Raw genomic sequence first — 21,902 nt, 5'->3', positions numbered from 1 at the left:
TAGCACTATGGCCCTACAGAACTACCATACGTACTCATATAGGGGCCACACCCTTTTCTTTAGTCTATGGCTCTAAAGCTGTCCTCCCCTTAGAAGTTGAGATCCCCTCATTGCAAGCCTATTTACATGAGTTGATAACCAATAAAGACCATAGGGCTATGTGAGTACAAGAAGTAGAAACCCTTGATGAACACTGAAAGGATGCTTTCAATCATATGAGGACTTACTAGAAGTGGATGTCTACTCAATATAACAAGAAGGTTTATCCCTATGAGTTCTAAGTAGGTGAAATTGTGCTTAGCAAAAATCCTAAAAACTAGTAGAACCAAGAGCAAAAAGGAAAATTTGAGTCTAACTAGTTGGGTCCTTACATTATCACAACACCATTTGGGTTTGGTGCTTATCATCTTTCTACTCCAAAAGGGGAACACCTTGTGGAGCCTATCAATATCTTACATTTGAAAAAGTTATATGCTTAAAGGCTCATATCTTAGCTATTTGTACATATCTATTGATCCTAAAAAAATCTTAAGAAGCACAAAATGTCCTGAAAAATGATCATCTTAGTAAAAACCTAGCAATAGGTGTTTTGATGTATCACCAAAAAAAATTTTAAAATTCCTAAAAAAATCTACCAAGTGGTGAAAACTTTGAAATAGGTGCTACTTGAAGCCCTTGCACCTATGACTATCAATCTCAATCATTCACTTTACAACACATTTCCTAGATTGGAATCATTCCTTGTCCTCATCTTAGGGGCATAGGTACTTAGCCTATTGAGGTCTCCTTGTGCATTAGAGTTTCTTTAGAAACTCATGAAATAGTGTTTCTCAACACTACCCCCTATTGATATCAAGTGTTTTACAACACTTTTTAAATAGTCTACCTACAGTCTCCAATGTTGTGATATTTCTCACTATCAGAATCAAGTCTTGAAGAAATGGCTAAGTGACTTACACACACACACTTAAACATTTAAACTACAGAGCTATGATGAACTTTATCTTTCTTTGTGTGTTGTCTATGACAATTTCTTTGCTATGTGTTCCCTCCCTAATACTCTTTCAATGATGTCATGGAATAGAAGACTAGGGGCATGGGGCATGTTTACTTTGTTTCTACTTGTAGGTATACTTTTTTAGTCTATAGTGTTTGGAGCATTCATGCTTGTCCTACTTAACACTTATACCTACAATGCATTATCCTTAACTATTTTTGCAAGACTGCACTTGGGGGTTATCCTAGAATTTATTTCTTGTTATAGGTATAATGTTGCGATACTAAACTTAGGGAATCTAATTGTATATCCATCTTGACTTACATGTTTTTTATACTTAGATTAGATTTCCACATCTCTATATGATATTGATCATATTCATATCCTTATAGTTATACTAGTGATGATTGTATGATCTTATGATATCCCTAATAAATGCTCAATGATGAAATTAGAGTCTAAATGTTATGCATCCCTTGTTGGTAAACCTTGAATATTAGTGTGCATTATAGGTTCATTTTCTATCTTTGTCTTGCATTTTCTACATATGGGGAGAGCTCTCTCTTCATCTTTTCTTGGACATATTAGCTAACTACTTTCATATTGTCTTTTTCTTTCTTCTTGATCATGTCTTTTCACCTTCTTGATCTTTTGCTTCACCTCTTTTCTATCTTGTCATCGCAAGGGATTAATCTAAACATCACATTTGATATATCCAAGTGTTACATTTTCAAAACATGAGACTATATCATACACATGAGAGCTAAAAACTATACATGAGAGAGATCCCTGCCATGTCAACATAAACATAAAACATCACATACATGAGCAAGAAATTGAAACATCACATAGAAACATAAAGTGCTAAAACATCCATCAAGTGAGACAAGTACACAAGATTATCGCTAAAACACAAGTATCTCATATATATCAAAATGTGTGTCACAATATATACAATGTGAGATCCAAAATTTGGATATGTCTCAAACTACATGGGGTACAATACAACTATCATGGAACATCAATTTAGACCTAAGACTGACTTCCCCCCTCATGAGTAGGCTATACCTAGGGAGGAGCCATTGGTGCCCTTAATGGTGGATGATATGATCTACCAACCCTCTTCAAGTACATAGGTACCTATCAATCTGCCAGAATTGTAGCAATATATACCTCGTGATAATAGGCTACCTAGCTATCTATCACTCCACCTCTCATTGGGCCTTTGCTAAATCATCTCTTAGAGACTTCTCTCATCTATTAACCTCTACCCTTGCATCCACCAGCTACTAGTCCCACATAGTGATGATCACCTAAGCTACTTGCAACTCTACCTCCATAGCTCAAAATCTTGCATCTCGATCACCACCCCCTCCATCCCCTCTATCTTTGAAAACTAGTTGCTCCACCAATGTCTCCACTTGCTCAACTCTCCTACATCTCAGTGGACCCTCCTCCTCCTCCTCCTCCTCCCTTGTGTCCTGGGCCCATGTCTACCTCCTCCTAGATTGAAAACTTCTGCCAACCTCCATCTATCTGCCTTTGCCTTCACCACCATCTACTCCATCTTCCCCTATCCTACTACTAAAAGTGGGAGATATAGCTGAACTAAGAAATAGATGCCTCTACATCTCATATAAATATGTTGGGTCTACCCTCACATCTTCTACCTCTAGCCTATAATCCCATGTCTCATGCACTAAGGTTGTAGTCTCTCAAAGGCATGTATGATAATTTAGCATGAGGATCCAACCCTATGCCTCCTCTCAATGAAATAAGGCATAATTAGTAGTCTCCACTAAGACCACCTGCCCCTTAGAAAACTTATACTAGACTTGACTGATCACTAAATTCTCAACAATGTTTGCATGTCTCTTGACTAGTGGTCAACTATATTGCATGTACTCTAACTCCCAGGATTCAAATCATATGTAACACTATTAGTATGGCCACCACACAAAATATGTAAGCTTTTCTAGGAGCTACCAATAGTAGGTCACATCTCCACTATGGCTCTATGGTATAAAACTTGTATATCTGAAGATATAGGGTTGGTTGTGTTCTCATGGCTACACTTGTGGTCGAATCATGACAATATACTCCCGTGCTCATATCTGAGCCAACACTGCTCCATATGCCCAAGACTGTCTTCTATGATATACTACCTCATGTAGCTCATGATACATATCTTCTAAGAAGGTTGGTCCCCATGCAATCCTCTAAGGCCACCTAATCAAACCTATCACTAGTTTGCCCCATCCCAACAAGAAGCCCTTCTAGCTCCTATTAGTAACCAGAGCCTAGGAAACCAATGAACATAACATGCACTGTAATGGATACTCATCACCAGACTCATCAATGAGTCACTCCTAACTCTGATGGTGGTCTAGGATGGTAACATCCTAAAAAATCTATTGCACAACTACTCTCCCCTCTGTCAGGGTTTGATCATAATAAACCTATGGCACATAACAAACTCGCACCAGTATGCGTCACCTAGATATTAGAAACATAAAATGCAAAAGAGAAATCAAACATAAATTGACTGGATCACCATAACAAAGTACTCAAAGGATGTGATATACATCCTCCAGTGTGATGGTTGCCTCTCCAATAGGTAGGTTAAAGGTGTGGTGCTTGCTATGCCATTACTTGCATAGTGTACTCAACAACCCATGGTTCACCCTTATATGGGGCATCCATGTAACCCACTTCAATCCTATACTTGATATGGTGCCTTCTCATCCTTAGTAAGATACCATAAAACATGCAACCCCACCACTTTGGGGGCCCAAATGCTAAGTGCTAGAAACATAATCTTCCAAACAATGATAAGGAAACATTAGTAACATCAAAAAATAGTGCTCAAACACGCAAAGTTCAAATCAAACACTCAAAAATTAGATTGTGCAACACTTTTTACTATACATGTGCGATACTTTTTTTAACTTAAATCTCATGCAACACTTTTCATTATACTCAAGGAATACTTTTCACCCAAGTAATATTTCACACCAGCTCACACAAGATTTGGGTATAGCCCATATGATATAACTTTGCACATTGTACAATACTTTTTCCTATGCAAAATATTGTGCAATATTTTTCAAAGTACCCATATGATACTTTTTAAAATTCTATATAATATTTTTTTGTATGACCCTTAAACATGTGAAAAAAGGGAAAAAAATGCACCAAAAAGTGACAAAATATTCATGACTTATCGATGCCTCATGGTTGAGTGGCTAGTTATGCAACCATTTGCACTCGAAATGGTGTTAGTGGGTAGGAACACCTACTAATTCCATTTCTCTCTCTCAAAATCACTCTAAACTTTCAAATTCACAAAAGACAAAATGAATTGAAAATGACACTTAGACCCCTTATATAGCCTTCTAATCTAATTTTGACCCATTTTTCAAACGCTTTAGAAATCCATAAAAATTGTACCCCAATCTAATTTTGATGTCTTGGATCCATTTTCAGGATTGAATTCAAAATTCAAGCTCACCTTGATAGTCAAAGTTACATTTTAAGATTCTACCTTCTTTTATGTAGTTAGCTAATCTTTTGAGTTCTAATATTCAAATCTTCATTGGGACATCTTCATTTCTCCATATCTTCATCATTTCTACACTTCATATCCACTTTACTTCACATTTTCATGCCTAAATCATCTTTTCTACTTGATTTGACCTAATTTTCAAACATTATCATTTGTGATCAACTTTAGTCAAACTAGGGCATTCTCTCATTTCCTTATGGTCACTCTTTGGTTTTAAATACATATGTATCATCATAGAATTTTATATATCTCAATTTTCTCATATCTAGCTCATTTATGCATTCCCATTACTTTATTTTGATTTTGATTCCTAGGGGACAGAAATACTCTATCGTGGCTTGCTACAGCTATCTATTTCTTAGGAGCATATTTTTTATCTTTTCATTTTCTCTTGATCTATCTTCTTTGCTTGGTGTTAGCATTATTCTTGAGTTCTAACATCATCTCTTTCCTAGTATTCAGTGCTACCGCTATCAAGACGTACATTAAGGATTTGCAATTTTTTTTTTGCATTTCATTCTTTAGAATCAAACATCTCTATCTATTACTACCTACTTGGCTTCTATATTCTTTGACATCATGTGTTCCCATATCAATCATACACATTTCAAAGAGGGGAAAATTTAATCACCTAAAAAGAGTCACTTAGACTATTAGCTTCCTTCTTGTTAGGATTAAACCAAAGATAGAAATAACAATTACATGCAAATATAATCAATAATAGGAAAATAATAGATCACAGAGAAAATAACACAAGACACCAAGATTTAACATAGTTCACCCAATCCCTGAGCTACATCCACCAAATAGCAAGTTCAATATTTTTATGATTCAGTGATTACAACCTGATTACAATTTGTAATCCCTTACAGCTCAATACCACCACAAGAACCAATTTCACATCACACCTTGTGAAACAATCCCTAACCCTAAGCCCTTTTATATGAGTATTTTAACTATTTTAGGGTTATAATTAATAATTACATGTTGGCCCAAAATTTTGATAAAATAGGGTCCAAATTTTTTTCCCCCCAAAGAATTTATGAAGTATGTACAGTGCTTTCCTGGTCAGTCACCATAAATCTAACAATCTCCCACTTGGGGACTAATTAGGCTCCACACTAAACAAAAATCTCCCACTTGGAGACTGATCTTATAGCAATATCGCTACCACATGGGGCTCCCACTAGATCAAACCATCCTGGACTCTACTATTATTTTATTCATATTCAGTTTAGAAGACCAACTGAAGCTGAAGAGGAGTTTAGCTTCTCCCTTGTCACTACCTTTATCAACATATCTACTATATTTTCATTGGTATGTATCTTCTCCATCTTTAATTTTCCATCCTCCAAAATTGATCGAATGAAATGGTACCACAATTGTATGTGTTTGGTCTGTGAATGCAGAGCTGAATTCTTTGCAAGATGAATGACACTCTAACTATTTGTGAACAAATAATTATCCTTCTAAGGATGTCCCAATTCTTGCAAGAAGAACTAAAGCCATATCATCTCCTTGGCTGCCTAAGTAGTAGCTACATACTCTATCTCTATAGTGGATAAAGCATTAACATTTTGTAACCTAGAAACCTAGCTCACGGCTGCCCGACCAACAGTAAAGATGTAACATGTAGTACTATACCTCATATCAATATCCCCTACCAAATCTAAGTCAACATAACCCTGTAAATCAGTAGTAGAGCCCCCAAAGTAAACACTTATTGGATGTTCCTCTCAAATATCTGAGAATCCATTTGACTGCATTCCAATGCTCAATTCCTGGATGACTCATATACCTACTAACAACTCCCATTGTTTGTGCAATATCTGGCCTAGTACATACCATAGCATACATCAAGCTTCCTACACTTGAAGCATAGTGTACCTTGGACATCTTATCCTCCTCTTCTTATGTCTTGGGACACATCTCCTTAGCCAATTTTAAATGACTACGTAAAGATGTGCTGATAGCTTTAGCATTCTCCATAGAGAAACATTGCAACACCTTCTCAACACAATTAGCCTGAGATAGCATCAATGTCCTATTTTTCCTATCTCTACAAATTTTCATACCAAATATTTTTTTTGCTACCCCCAAATCCTTCATAGCAAATGCATGTGCTAATTGGTTTTTTAGCCCCTTAATGTGATCCGTGTTAGACCCAGCTACAAGCATATCATCAACATATAAACATAAAATAATGTAGCTATCATCATCCAACCTCTTAAAGTAGACACAATGATCTGAATGACACCTATTGTAACCATTCTCATGCATAAAATTGTCAAATTTCAGATACCATTGCTGAGGTGCTTGCTTCAAGCCATATAAACTTTTCTTCAATTTGCACACTAAGTTCTCCTTACCTTTGACCACAAATCCCTGTGGCTAATCCATATATATCTCTTCATCCAAATCACCATGAAGGAAGGTTGTTTTAACATCCAACTACTCTAAAAGAAAATCTTTAGTAGCCACTAGACTTAAAATAGTATAGATAGAAGTCATTTTAACAACAGGAGAAAATATCTCATCAAAATCAATTCCCTTTTTCTATTTAAATCTTTTCTTACCTCCATCCTCTTCTTTTAACCTGTAAATCCACTTATTTTGTAAAGCCTTTTTACCTGCAAGCAACTTGAACAAATCCCATGTCTTATTCTTTAGCAAAGAGTCCATTTCATCTTTCATTGTAGACTCCCACTAAATCTTAGTATCCACCTACATAGCTTCATCATTAATATTAGGTTCACCAACATCAGTAAGTAAAATAGAATACAAAGAGGCAAAGAATCTTTCTAGAGGTCTAATTTGTCTTGTTGACCATCTAACATTCACTAGTGTATGTGGTATTTTTGTTGTTGTTGTTTTTGTTGTTGCACATCATGAGGAATAGCTAGAACATCATCTTTTGGAGTATCATCTAGCACTACATAATCATATTCTTTCTTCTCATGTTGCTGCAACAAATCTTTCTACAACACTTTCTCATTGAATATGACATCCCTACTTCTTACAATTTTATGATTTTCAAAATCCCAAAGCCTATAACCAAACTCATTAATGCCATATCCAAAAAATACACATTTCTTTGACTTAGCTTCTAGCTTGGTTCTATTTTCAGAATCAATGTGAGAAAATGCTTCACAACCAAAAGGTTTTGAGAAAAGAATAATTCACCTTCTTACCAGTCCATGCCTCCTCTAGAATACTATAGACCAAAGGAGTAGAGGGACCTCTATTAATAAAATATATAGTAGTATTGATAGCCTATGCCCACATGTGTAAGGGCAACCTAGCATACAACCTCATGCTCCTTGCACGTTCCATTATAGTCCTGTTCATGTGTTCAGCCACTCCATTTTCCTATGGAGTCCTTAGAACAATTTTCTGTCTATGAATACCATTAGTGGAGAAATAATCTTCAAATTCATGACTACAATACTCATCACCATTATCAGATCTGAGATATTTTAATTTTTTACCAGTCTCATTTTCAACCAAGCGTTTCCATTTCTTACAAGTTTGAAATACATCATATTTTTGTCTAAGGAAATAAACCCATACTTTCCTAGTTGCATCATCAATAAATGTAACATAGTAATGAGAGCTTCCAAGGGAAGATACTGAGTTGGTCCCCATACATTGGTATGCACAAGCTCTAATTTCTCCCTTTTATTTTCCTTCCCAGTCTTTGCAAAACTTGCTCTCATTTTTTTTCCATACACACAACTTTCACAAAAATTCATATTAACACATTTCAAACCTAGTAAACCTTTCTTTGAATGAAGTACTTTCATACCTTTTTCACTCATGTGCCCAAGTCTATTGTGCCATAGTGTTGTATCAGAATCTACAGCAACTATTTGTTCTCCCTACTCAACTATAGAAATTGTTCCTAAACATTCATTTTTCTCTTAAACAATTAAAGTAGAAGGAATAATATGACATGTACAAAGATAACTACACAACCCTCATCATCAAGTTGCCCTACTAAAATTAAATTCCTACTCAAGCTTGGAACATGTCTTACCTCATGTAGTAGCCAATGATTCTCATTCTATAACTTAATCTTAATTTTTCCCTTTCCAACAATCTGACAGGGTTCATTATTCCCCAAATAAACAAGCCCAAAATCCCCTTGGACATAATCAATGAAATAACCTCTATGAGGTGTAGCATGAAATCAAGTACCAGAATCTAAAACCCATGAATCATCAACACTTTCTAAAGACAGAAACAAAGCATCCTTTTCAAATTTATTACTTACCACATTTGCCTCCTTGTCTCCATCTGATTTATCTCCTTCATTTTTTGTTCGATTCTAGCAAACTTTATTTTTGTGCCCTAGTTTCCCATAGTACTAGCAATCATTCAGTCCTCTCAATTGAGACCTCTTCCCCTTTGACTTTCCTCTTGATTTCCCAGAATTTCCAAAATTACTTCCTCTCTCAATCATTCTACCCCTTCTTTGTGCATCCAAAGCACTTCCTGATGTAGATCCACCTGAGGTTTTCCTACGAGTTTTCTCACTCAAAATAACATCAATCACATCATCATATTTTAGGGTACTAGATCCAGGAACAAAATTACTCATAGCCATTACCAATCCATTCTAGCTTTCAGGCAAAGAACACAAAATTAAGAGAACCCTAATTTCTTCTTTAAAATTGATACCCACAGAAGATAACTGACTAGTAATAGTATTAAACTCATTTAAATGATCTGTAATAGATCCACCTTCTGCCATTTTCATATCGAATAAATGCTTCATGAGAAAAATCTTGTTTGAAGTGGGGGGCATTTCATACAATGTTGCTAGGGTTTTTATTAATTCTTTTGTCAACTTTTCTTTTGTAATATTAAATTCCACTGATGGTGCCATGCATAATCGAATGATTCCAAGTGCCTTTCTATCCAAAAGATCCCATTCATCATTTGACGTAGATCTCTAATTCTTGTCTTTGTCTTCCAACAGCTTCCATAAATCTTTCTGATATAGATAGTCTTCCATTTTCATCTTCCATAACTAGAAGTTCTACCCATTAAACCTATCAACCCTCAGCTTACCCTCATCTTCCATTACTCCCACCCAATTGTGAGACTCCCACTCAACCATGAAACTTTCCTATAAAGGATAATTGAAAACCAACTAGGCTCTAATACCACTTGTTAGGATTAAACCATAGACAGAACTAACAATTACATGCAAATATAACCAATAACAAAAAAATAATAGATCACATAGAAAAGAACACAAGGCACCAAGATTTAACATGGTTCACCCAATCCCTAGGCTACATCCACCAAATAGCAAGTCTAATATTTTTTATGATCCAGTGATTACAACTTGATTACAATATGTAATCCCTTATAGCTCAATACCACTACAAGAATCAATTTTGCATCACACCTTATGAAACAATTCCTAACCCTAAACCCTTTTATACAATTATTTTAACTTCTTTAGGGTTATAATTAATAATTACATGTTAGCCCAAATTCTTGATAAAATAAGGCCCAAAATTTTCTTTTCGGGGTGATGCCCTGAACCCCAAAGAATTTATGAAGTATGTACAATACTTTCCTAATCAATCACCACAATCTAAAAATCTCCCACTTGGGGACTGATCAAGCTCCACACTAAACAACACTTCTCAGCATTTTGGCCAAATTAATCAATCATTTGCCTTAACCAAATTGCTAAAAATCAATTAATTTGATTATAACTTATAGTTTGACTATGCTATCCTAAGTTCATTATTTTATTAAAAGAAAATGTCCCCTTTTAATTAAATAAAAGACCCCATTCTTCTAACCCACTCAATGTGCGCACATAATGCATTATTCTTGTTTCAAAATTAAAAGAAAAGGCTCTTTTTGTCTCACATGCAAAGTTAACTCTTTGTTTATTGGTTGACTTGTTTGTGCACATGAATCACCCCTAGTTTCAAAATCTATCCTTGATGATTCATCATTTGATCTCAATCTCCACTATTCATACATCTATGAAAGAAAGAGATCCCCCCTTCTCAAAGGATCCATACTCTTGAGTATTGTTATCCTAGAGGTTTACCATTCAAATTCTTGAGAGATTTGTGGAGATTTTCTAATTTCTTGTCTCATTCTATCATATCATATAATTCTAGTTTATATTCATATAGTTTAGCTTTCATTTTGCAATAATCTAGCTCACGTTACAATTAGTTTGGATTGTAACACTCTCATCTTGTTTAAATCTAGTTGCATTTTACATATTCATAATAGTTTTCTCTACATTTGCATTGCACCCTTGAGGAATTCCTTGTGTACATTTTCATCCTTGCATCTTGTATTTGGAACCTTCCATTGCATGGTTTACTAGCAAGGAATGAACTTCTAAAGCTCAACTAAGAGCCCATTTCATGTTATTGTATGCATCTTTACACCCCATGGATAGGAAGCTCTAAGCTAGCATCCAAGATTTTTGACTCATGGAATGTCTTGGATAGAAGGGTTTAGAGTGTGACACCTTTTGAGTGTACACTCTATACATGTATCCCTTATACTTCTCTCCTAGTGTGCATCTCTCTCATATTTATGTCTCTCCCCCTCTAATAGTAATGCATAAGGAAAACAAAAAAACTTATCACCATCTCTATTTACTTTCCTTGATATACTTTCCTTGTTATATCCAACAAAAAATTATTCAAATAATCTTAAAAACTTGTAATATGTGAAATATGACCTTTTAGATCTATATAATTTGATTAATGATATCTTCATCCTTTGCACCTAGTAGTTTACTCACCAGAATATATCTTCTACATATTTTGTTGTACAAAATTCATATATAGTAATAATTGATAAGAGTCTTTGGTTGTAGCATCATTTACCATGAGAATCAACTTGATAACTTCTAAAACCTCTTTTATTGTATCTTTCATTTTACTCTATTTCTCTAATAGTTTTGTTGTAGCTTCAACTAATCTATACTTGTCTTATCCTTTCTATAATTTTATAGTCAATTTGTTCTTGATATTTTAATCATTATTGATTGCTTCCAAATATTTTTGGAGATGCTTTCCACTTTGTTTTTCCTTTTTAGTCTCTATTTTAGGTATTAAATGTGAGAACACTCTTATTATCCTTTTCACTATCATTTTTAATCAATCTATTCTCTCTTGCAAAATTTTGTATAAATTGATGTCTCAGTGAGTAAGTTTTGAATAGGATCTCTTTAGTAATTCAAATTCAGCTCTATTATTGATTTCCTCTTCCTCAGCGTCACTTTCTCTCTCTTTTTCTTCATAGTTTCTTCCACTTGTGTCATATCTCATAATGTTATGGCAACATGTACTTGTAAAGATTCTCCTTTATCTTCTACAACTTATTGGTAGATAATTTCAATAATAGTAGGCTTATTAGTGGATTTTGATTCCTGCTCAGTTTCCTCCATGTTGTTCAAGTATATATGTTCATCTCCTTGTTCCTCATTCTTTTCTTTTGACTTATCACCTTCTTTGGTTCCTTCCTTAGGTTTAGCATCAAAATCTTTTACACTTTCATATTCACTCTATATATTTTTGTTTTCATTACTAGTTAGGTCCATATATTAGGTCCTCCTCAACTGTTACTTCAAATCATTCATTACCCCTATAAGTAAAGATATCTTTGTTGAACTTTTTTTGCATGCAAAATTATGTTCTACATCCTTAAACTATCCTTCTCAACATCTTCAAGCATTTTGACCATGATCTTCACTTTCCTATAACTAATTGAAACCTTTTTTGTATGCACTTGTAATAATTTGTCTATCTTTGTAACAATTATATCTGATTATGTCTTATGTAACACTCTTTCTCTCCTTTCCTTTACTTATTTTTCATTATCCCATTTTACTAGAATTTTGTTTTTTTTCTTGGATCTTTTTCTTCAATACACTTGGAAAATATGAAAATTTATGTACTGTATTTATTATAGCTTCCTCTACAAATGATTTCTCATCTTCACTCTAATTATCATACCTTTAATCTAACATGGTTCCAATACTTCCTAATGCTCTCATACCTTTTTCTATTTCTTCAACTATTCTTTTAGGTCTTGTTCTTGATTGTTTCACAATTATCTATAGTTCATTCTTCTTCTTGTGCATTTATGGTTGTGTTTCTATTATTGTGTGACTTCTTGTCCTTCTAGAACTTTGGATTTTTATTGACCTTTTTTGTCTCCTTCTCTTTCATATAGTGGTTTGTTTTAACTTATTTATCTTCATATACATTAGCAGCATATTGGTAGAATTTTTCTACTACTTCCCTCACCTTCTTCTATTCTATAGCATTTTACTTATAGTTTTCCTCATAAGTTCCATATATTTCAATTCCTCCATATCTAGGTTTAGCAAGTAATTTCTCTATTATATGTTTTAATTATTCATCTAATACTTCATATCCAAATGGTGCTACAAAGATAATCTTGGCTCTACAATTTTCTTCATACATGAATGTGTACTTGCTAGAAAGGATAGATCCTTCTTATGTCTATTCACTATCTAAGATGGAATTCAATTTCATCTCTATATATTTTTCTTGAACTTTTTAAAGTAAAACCACATCAAGTTGTTGTAATTTTTTCCTAATCTCTCAACAAATCTATTTATCTGTTGTGTAACAAGTTCAATGGCTATCCAATTAACTATTCCAACTCCAATAAAATAATTATGTGCATAAAATAATATTTAAACCAGTAAGTTCCCATACCTTAATCCTTGCTTCCTAATCTTCCTTAGATTCATCATAAAATGATCTCTCAACATTTTAGCTAAATCAAATTTCTTGCCTCCATAATAATTTCATAAGCTACTTGTATGACTCCTCCAAGTATCTTACCAACTTGTTCAGCTTGATAGTCTTTATATCCAATAACTAGAGATGAAAATAGGTTACACCTTTGTCCTTTACTATAATTATATCAAATATTTTTTATCTTTTATGTATCTTATTGATCCATAAATTTGTATTTTAGCATCTAACTAGTTTACATATTTGCAACTACTCCTCGATAGTCCTATGACAATATTGATAATGTCCTATGTTATTTCCACTTTCCATATTACTAACCATAGATATTCTCCATGTATCCTATTGAGTATAATCTTGATCCACCTATCATCAATGTTCTTAGGCATGTGAACAATGTACACCAAACCAAACTCAAAATTCTATGGTTCCTTGGTCTTAAAATAGTTCTTCATATGTTGTGCCAATTTATTCATTTTCAATCTCAATTGTGTTTCTTTGAAGGTATCCACTCACAAACTCTATTAATGAAACTCCATTTGGTATTTTAATAGGGCTCTTCTTCCAGCTAAATTTTTAGGTTTTAATGAGCACAATCTATACTCAAGTACTTCTTCATTAGATCTCCTAATCAACATACTCTTACTCTCCATAGTGTTCTAATTTGATGTTAGACTTTAGCTCAAGATCTTGCTCAAATTCATAGAATGCAATACGATAGATATGAACTTTTTTGTATTTCTTTCTCTCTAAACTTGTTCTTCCAAAAAATATGGTTCTTTTTGTCACAACGATCCCTGCTTTGTCATCCCAAAATCTGAACAAAGCACACCAAACTTTTTTAAAATAGGTTTAAAATGATAACTTAATAAAGTAGAATTATAGCTATATTGATAAATGATTCAAATGTTTACTATGTACACGTTGATATTTTAAGTTGAAAGTCTAAAAGAACCATGTTTCATTTTTTAGTTTTCTATTATGAAGATCACTAGTAACATATGTTTCAATTGATGATGTAAATTTTCAAAATCATTTCCAAATTATAAATACTCAAATCATATTCATTTTCTAATTTTCTTGTGAAAATTTTATTGATAAGTCCAACTATACTTTTCAAATTTTTTTCAAAATTCTAATTGAAGATGTAAGCACATGGTACATAATTTGTTGTAGATTTTATGTATCAAATATTATTTATTTTAATATTGAATCTCATTCCTAATATATATATATATATATATATATATATATATATATATATATATATATATATATATATATATATATATATATATATATATATATATATATATGTTGGCATAAAGTTATTTTCCATTAGTGACAACACTCATCCCATAGTTCTAACCGAGCACCGAGTAATACAGTTCAGACCGAGTGATGGCAACTCAGTTCAAATCAAGCATTGAAGACACAGTTCAAACTGAGCGTTGAAGATACAGTTCAAACCGAGCACTGAAGACACAGTTCTAACCGAGTGAAGAAGCACTTAGTGTTAACCGAGTGAAGTTGCACTTAGTGTTAACTGAGTAAAGATGCACTCAATATTAACCAAGTGAGGAAGCACTCAGTGATGACCGAGTGAAGAAGGACTCAGTGATAACCGAGCTCAGGAGGTTAACGAAGAAGTTAGTTTCTACCGAGTGACACTATATCTACCGAGTCACCAATGGTTACTGAGTTCCAGGCAACGTTGTATGACTAGTATGAACCGAGCCCCTACCTCTACTGAGTGCATGACAGTGTTGAGTAATGTAGTGGATGTCACGTATCAGAAGGTCATCAAGTCTGTCTGAAGAACCTGAGTTTATTTTACTATTTGGTCGACTTAGTTATATTTTGTTTACTTGTGTTTGGTCAACCTTGCATGAATAATTATTGGAATGGTATATATATGTAATGTATTATATCATTCAATATATAGATACAAGAAAGATATACAAGATATAGAATATTGCACAAAAGAGGGACATAAGATATGATATGCGAATTCATCAATAGTAAAGAATACTCAGCAAGGTCTACAAGGAGCATAAATGATTTCATCAATCACAGAAGGTGATCTACAATAAAGAATCTAGTCAAGTTGTAAGTTGATCTATTGGTTCATCCTAACAGGTGAATCATTCTTGTAAATCCTTTAACAAGGTAGACTTAACCGTCTTTATTCAAATCTCCTAACAGAGTGCATACTTGTAAAGTATGTTTGTAAATCCTCTAACAAGGTGGATCTAGCAATCCTCTATGCTCCTAACAGGGCAGATCACCAGAAGTGGTCATTGTAAGCCTTAACCAGCCAACTTCATACTGTAGTAATGAAGCTTTGTTGGTATCATCCCCACCCCAGTTTTACTTTCTATTTTGAAAGGTTTCTAGGTCACCAAATCTTTGTGCATATATGGTTTAAATGTTTAATAGTTCTTTTATGCAGCAGGCTAGATGAGTGAATGTTGTATATGATTATTCTGAATTGACTTAAAAGTTTTATTGTTACTGATTCACCCCTCCCCTCTCAGTAACTTAGTATATCTTGAATATTTCCAACAATTGGTATCAGATCTTTTTGGTTCTCAGGACAAAGTTTGACAGCTTGAGCAAAGATCTAAGTTATGGACATATTCAGACTGGAGAAAGTTATTGAAAATGAAAAGTTAGATCTAGAAATGGCCATGGTTCAACTCAAAGAAGCAAAGGAGCATCTTTCTCAATCCCTAAAAAGAAGAAAGAAACTTGCAAGACAAATGAATGACCATCACTATGTTGAAGAAAAGATTGAAGATTTTTTACCATCAAGTAGTTTAGAAGAAGCTGACAAGGCAATCAAAGAACTACTAGAAAAGAATGGATCTCTACAAGAAGAGGTAAGAAAGCTTAAAAGAGAACAAGAAATACAGTCAATTAGGCTATGTGAAGTTTTGGAACAAAGAAACAAAGCACAAGAAGAATTGGAAGATAAAATCCATAAAATTCGTAATCAATCCCATCAGCATGAAGACCTTATATACCAACTCTCTAATGAAAATGAAGAAATCAGGATTCTCAGAGTACAAAATGAAAGTCTACAGAATGATTTAAGAACTGAGAGACAAATCAATGAAAGCTTGGAAAATGATCTAATCTCTGAAAGGCAAGTCAATGAAAGAATGATGAAATCTCAAGTAGATATGAATCAATTAAATCAACAAAATGAGGAAAATCTTTATAGACATAAAGGTAAAGCTGGTCTTGGATACAAGGAAGAAGGTGAATCCTCCAAACAAGGTGAACAAAGGAATAAAATACCCACTTGTAATCACTGTGGCAAGTTAGGTCATACATCAAACAAATGTTGGAGCAATGGAAAAGAAAAATTCAATGGTAAATGCTTAAATTGCAATCAGCATGGTCACAAAACAAATGAGTGCAAAGAAAAATCAAAATTTGAAGGCAACTGTCACAAATGCAAAAAACATGGTCACAAGGCATTCCAATGCAGATCCAAATCATTCAATCCAACTGAACAACTTGTCAAAGCCATATTCGGATGGGACTACAACACCTGGTGTAGATGTCACTATTGTGGAGAATATGGACATATTGGCATAAATTGTGCAAGACATCACCTAAGGAAGAAGGACACTACTGTAAGGTGCTATACATGTGTAGAACTTGGTCATATAGCTAGAAATTGCATGAATATAGAAAGAATTGAAGATGAGAAGAAAATCAAAGCAGACAACATTCAAAAGCAAATGAAGCAACAGTGGATTCCAAAATCTACCGAACAAGATAAGTCAAGTAATGGAAATATCACTCAAGAAATGAGTGACTCCACCATCTCCAATCAATATTCATAAAAGAAAGTATGGAACTGCATACTCCAAGAATTATCCTAAATAGTTCCACAAGAAGAAAGATTATCAGAATAGTATTCAAATACACTTTGATCCTAGACTTAACCGAGTTCGGTCGGGTGCAATAAAGTTTCACTTACCGAGTTATATCAACCGAGCAAGGTCGGTTCGTGACCTTACCAAGTTAGGTCAGTACATCTATGTTTTCTTTTGATCACCGAGTTGATAGTATCTACCGAGCAAGTGGATGACAACTTGTCATTTCATCTACCATTGTACCAGGCATTTATGACAATTTTTTTGTCAAAAAGGGCAAAATTTGATCTCATTCTTCACTACGAACTTAGAGCTAAGTTATCTTCTGCAATTCGAGAGCAAGCTTAAAGAAATTTTGAACAAATTTTAAAGGCCAAAAAATTTGTTCATAATTTTTCTTCACTTATTGAGCAGCAATGGCATCCGAAAGTAGCAGCTCCAAGGCAAAGAGAGGCTTAGAAATGTTGGTTAAAGGTGTGGAATGGAAGGCGCTGAACTTCAAATTGGCACTAGCAATTGCAGAATCACTTGACCCTAACGGTGCTTAGTCTCAGATTTCTCCAAAGGTACTCCTTATAAATGACATTTGCTCTCATTTCAAATGTTCCATTCAAGAACTTGGAAACCTAGAAATTGATAATGCCCTAGGAGAAATGAGCATAGATGGCAATTTGAAACTGAAGCATAAGCATCTTGAAACAAAAGGGTTAACCCACATTTCACATTTGCTAAGGAATTTTCAAGTTAAATGGGTTAGGTATGTACTCAGTTAGGTTCACAACAGGCAATTGTGGTTAGAGCAACCATTTCTTATCACAAAGAAAATGATTAACAAGATTACTGGCCTTCCCATGTTGAGAAAAGCTAAGTCTACCAAAACCCTAGGTCGGGAAGAATTGCAAAGGCTAACCCAAGCAGAATGGGATGGTAGAGGACTTAAGCTTAGTATAGTATCTGATGCTGAATTAAGATTTGGTATTCACATCATTGCTGATAAAATTTATAGTTCGAGTCATCCTAACAGTGTACCTTATGAAGCAGTAGATTTAGCATATAAGGTAGTAAAGAAGAATGTTGAGTTTGATCTATCTGAATTGCTTGTCTCAATTTAATAAAAATATGGAAAGCATAAGGACTTCAAAGAACAACTCCTACAAATTTGGTTCACTTTTGATCTATTTATTTTTCTATGTTCAAAAGTCTTTTCCATCAAAAGGATTAGTAGTATGGAGAAAAGATATTCCCATTCTTTATCAAATAAATGAGTTCATTGCAGAGTTAGGTGAAAATTTTGACAGTTTTTTGGATAATTACTTTGAAGATTTTAAGGAAAGAATGAACAATAGGTTCCGGATTCCACCTAAACTGGTTGAGGAATACAAAGAAGATGTATGCTTTATGGTAGATTGTGACAAAGTATACATACAGGCAATCAGGCCCCGAGTTGCATGGGTGAAACCTCTTCCTTATGAGGTCAATATTGATGAAACCAGAGATATCATAGAAGCACTGGTGAATGAACCAGTAGACCCAAAGCAACTAGCTTTTGAAACTTATGATGAAGCTAAGGCTAGAATTGAGCTTCAAATCAAAATCCCTCAGGTCATTAGCAAAGGAAAGAGGAAGATTGCAAAGCTAAAAATAGAACTTGGTCCTTTGATGATTACTGAAGGGAAAGGAGAAGATGAAGAAGAAGAAGAGGAAATCAAGTCAGAAAAAGCAGAGCAGCCTCAACGAAAGAAAGGTAAGGTGATTATCACCAAACCTAAAAAGTAAGCTACTGCAGTCTTCTCCAGGATAACAAGACAGGGGAAGAAGGAACCTGTACATGTCAAGCCTCCACTCACATTTGAGGCAAGGTTGAAGCAATTAGAAGAAGGTACAAGCTTCACAAACTTCAAAGCATTGAAGTTTGAAACAAGAACAGAATAGGAGAAAATGCAGATTGAGGAACTGGTATTGAGTAAAATGGGAAGATAGAAATACTCTCCAAACGAGATTGCCTCTTAGATCCCTAAAGAGCTATTGGAGAGGTTGCAACCAAGATGGGAAATTACAATCAAGACTGTAAAGGATATCTTTGAGAAAACCCTAAAATATCTCTTACCGAGTCTCACTGATGCAGAAGTGAAGAAATCACTGAAAGATCATGAAGGTAATATGATGATTAGATTCCACACTTGTTTGATACTAATCAAAGACATTGAGGATGTTGTAAATGATGCAAAAAACATGTGAAAACATATCTATCATCTACATAAATCCAGTGAGGATATTGTTGAAATCAAGGACAATGACAGTAGTGATGATGATGATATTGAAGATATTCTAGGGGATCTACATTCAATGATGATAAATGTTGAGGAAGAAGAAAAGGAAGATGAAATGGAGGAAGAAGACAAGGAAGATGAAATGGAGGAAGAAGAAGCTAAACAAGCTAAGGAGGAAGATGATCCTGTAAAAATTGCAGCCAAAGTCATTGCATCTCTTCCTTACTCTCCACCTAAAGCAGCTACATCAACTGTGGAGATAGCTTCTACTGGTGAGATTGTGTGCATAATAGCTTCATCAATTGCTCAATCTTCACCTATCTCCTCTCAGCTCCGGGTACCATCTATGCAAGTGTCTACCACTTCATTAACTGAGCTGCAGCAATCTTCATTGACCGAGTCATCATCAGCTACAGTAGTAAGTTCATCAAGCATATCAACTTCTATTGTAGAGTGTACAGTAAATGTACCCACTAGTAGTTCAATTTTGAAAATTTCATCTGCTCCAATTTTTGCATCTGTTAGTTCTCCCATTCCAACCTGTACATCAATCTTGGGAGGAACATCAATTTTTGATACTGTTAGCACTTCTCTCAGTCTTCCTCTAGTTAGTCCTATTCCAGTTTTGTCAGCCAGTCCAGCCTCATCAACTATTGTTTCAATTTCAAAGGGAAAAGGTGAAGTCACTGCAGGAAAAGCAAAGAGATACATGTTTTCCAGCAAGGCAGTGGATGCGGAAATAGACTTGGATAAGGACATTGTCATTCCTAAGATAGATCTAGATAATGCATCAATCGATGAAATGAGAATGATCAGTCAGCTATTAGATCAGAAGGCAAGGCAAAAACAACTAAGGCATGAGAGAGACCAGGAATATAGTATTATTGAAAGTGCTAAGAATATTCTAACAGAGGCTATAGGTGTTGAGGTAGATTCTACTCAACACATTTTGATTTAGTTAGAAGAGGCTGTATATAAATTCAATGAGGATACCTCCGAACAAGAAAAATTAATTGAAAAGGCAGAGAAGAAATTTGACAATAAGGTGCTTGAGCACATTGCTCGGCATATTGCATTAAAACAGGTAGAATTGTCTACAATTTTGAGTAATTTTGAACATTCTTTTAATAATGTAACTTCACTTTTTGGCAAACTTTGTGATGTTACAGAGTATACTAAGGAAATCAAAGAAAAGTTGAATAAAATTGAAGAGGATATGAAGGTTAGTGCCCAAATGTTGTAGCTTGACCACAGTTCAAGTTAATCCCATCATCTTAGAATAAGATTTTGTCAGAGAAACAAGTAGAATTGTTGAGAGAGGAAGCAAGGATCAGGTGTACTCTGATTGACATCCAAAATATGATCCTTCCTGTCATGGACACAATGCAGAAACATATTGCCCATTCCAAAACATTGATTCATGACAAAAACTTCTCAATTGTAGATCATATGATTGAACTCTCTGCAGAAGTTCAAATAGCACTCTCCACCAGCAAACTTTTGCAAGAAAATTGGGATAAGACATTGGCTCTTATTCTCAAGGTACATTCTAAGTTTATCTCTCATTTTGGAATCTTTGTGTAAATATATATTGTTTAATTTGGCATTATTGTCAAAAAGGGGGAGATAGCACACTCCAAGAGATAATTGTGCAAGAAATATGTGTAATGACTTGTAAATACTGTGCATATTGTATGGGGGAGATACATGTAAGAAATATATGTGTAATAAGACTTGCAAAGATCAATTTTGAAAATTCAGAACTGTATGTCAATTTTTGCACATAAACTTTGAATCATAATTGTTTTTGTCACTAATGCCAAAGGGGGAGATTGTTGGCATAAAGTTATTTGCCATTAGTGACAACACTCATCTCACAGTTCTAATTATGCACCGATTAATATAGTTCAGACCGAGTAATGGCAACTCAGTTCAAATCGAGCATTGAAGACACAGTTCAAACTGAGCGTTGAAGATACAGTTCAAATCGAGCACTGAAGACACAGTTCTAACCGAGTGAAGAAGCACTTAGTGTTAACCGAGTGAAGTTGCACTTAGTGTTAACCGAGTAAAGATGCACTCAATATTAACCGAGTGAGGAAGCACTCAGTGATGACCGAGTGAAGAAGGACTCAGTGATAACCAAGCTCAGGAGGTTAACGAAGAAGTTAGTTTCTACCGAGTGACACTATATCTACCGAGTCACCAATGGTTACTGAGTTCCAAGCAACGTTGTATGACTAGTATGAACCGAGCCCCTACCTCTACTGAGTGCATGACAGTGTCGAGTAACGTAGTGGATGTCGCGTATCAGAAGGTCATCAAGTCTGTCTGAAGAACCCGAGTTTATTTTACTATTTGGCCGACTCAGTTATATTTTGTTTACTTGTGTTTGGTCGA

This window comes from Cupressus sempervirens, chromosome 3 (assembly GCF_028749045.1).
Source record: "Cupressus sempervirens isolate cs-2001-9-10 chromosome 3, ASM2874904v1, whole genome shotgun sequence".
Taxonomy (NCBI): Eukaryota; Viridiplantae; Streptophyta; class Pinopsida; order Cupressales; family Cupressaceae; genus Cupressus; species Cupressus sempervirens.
Note: the sequence above shows the minus strand (reverse complement) of the source record.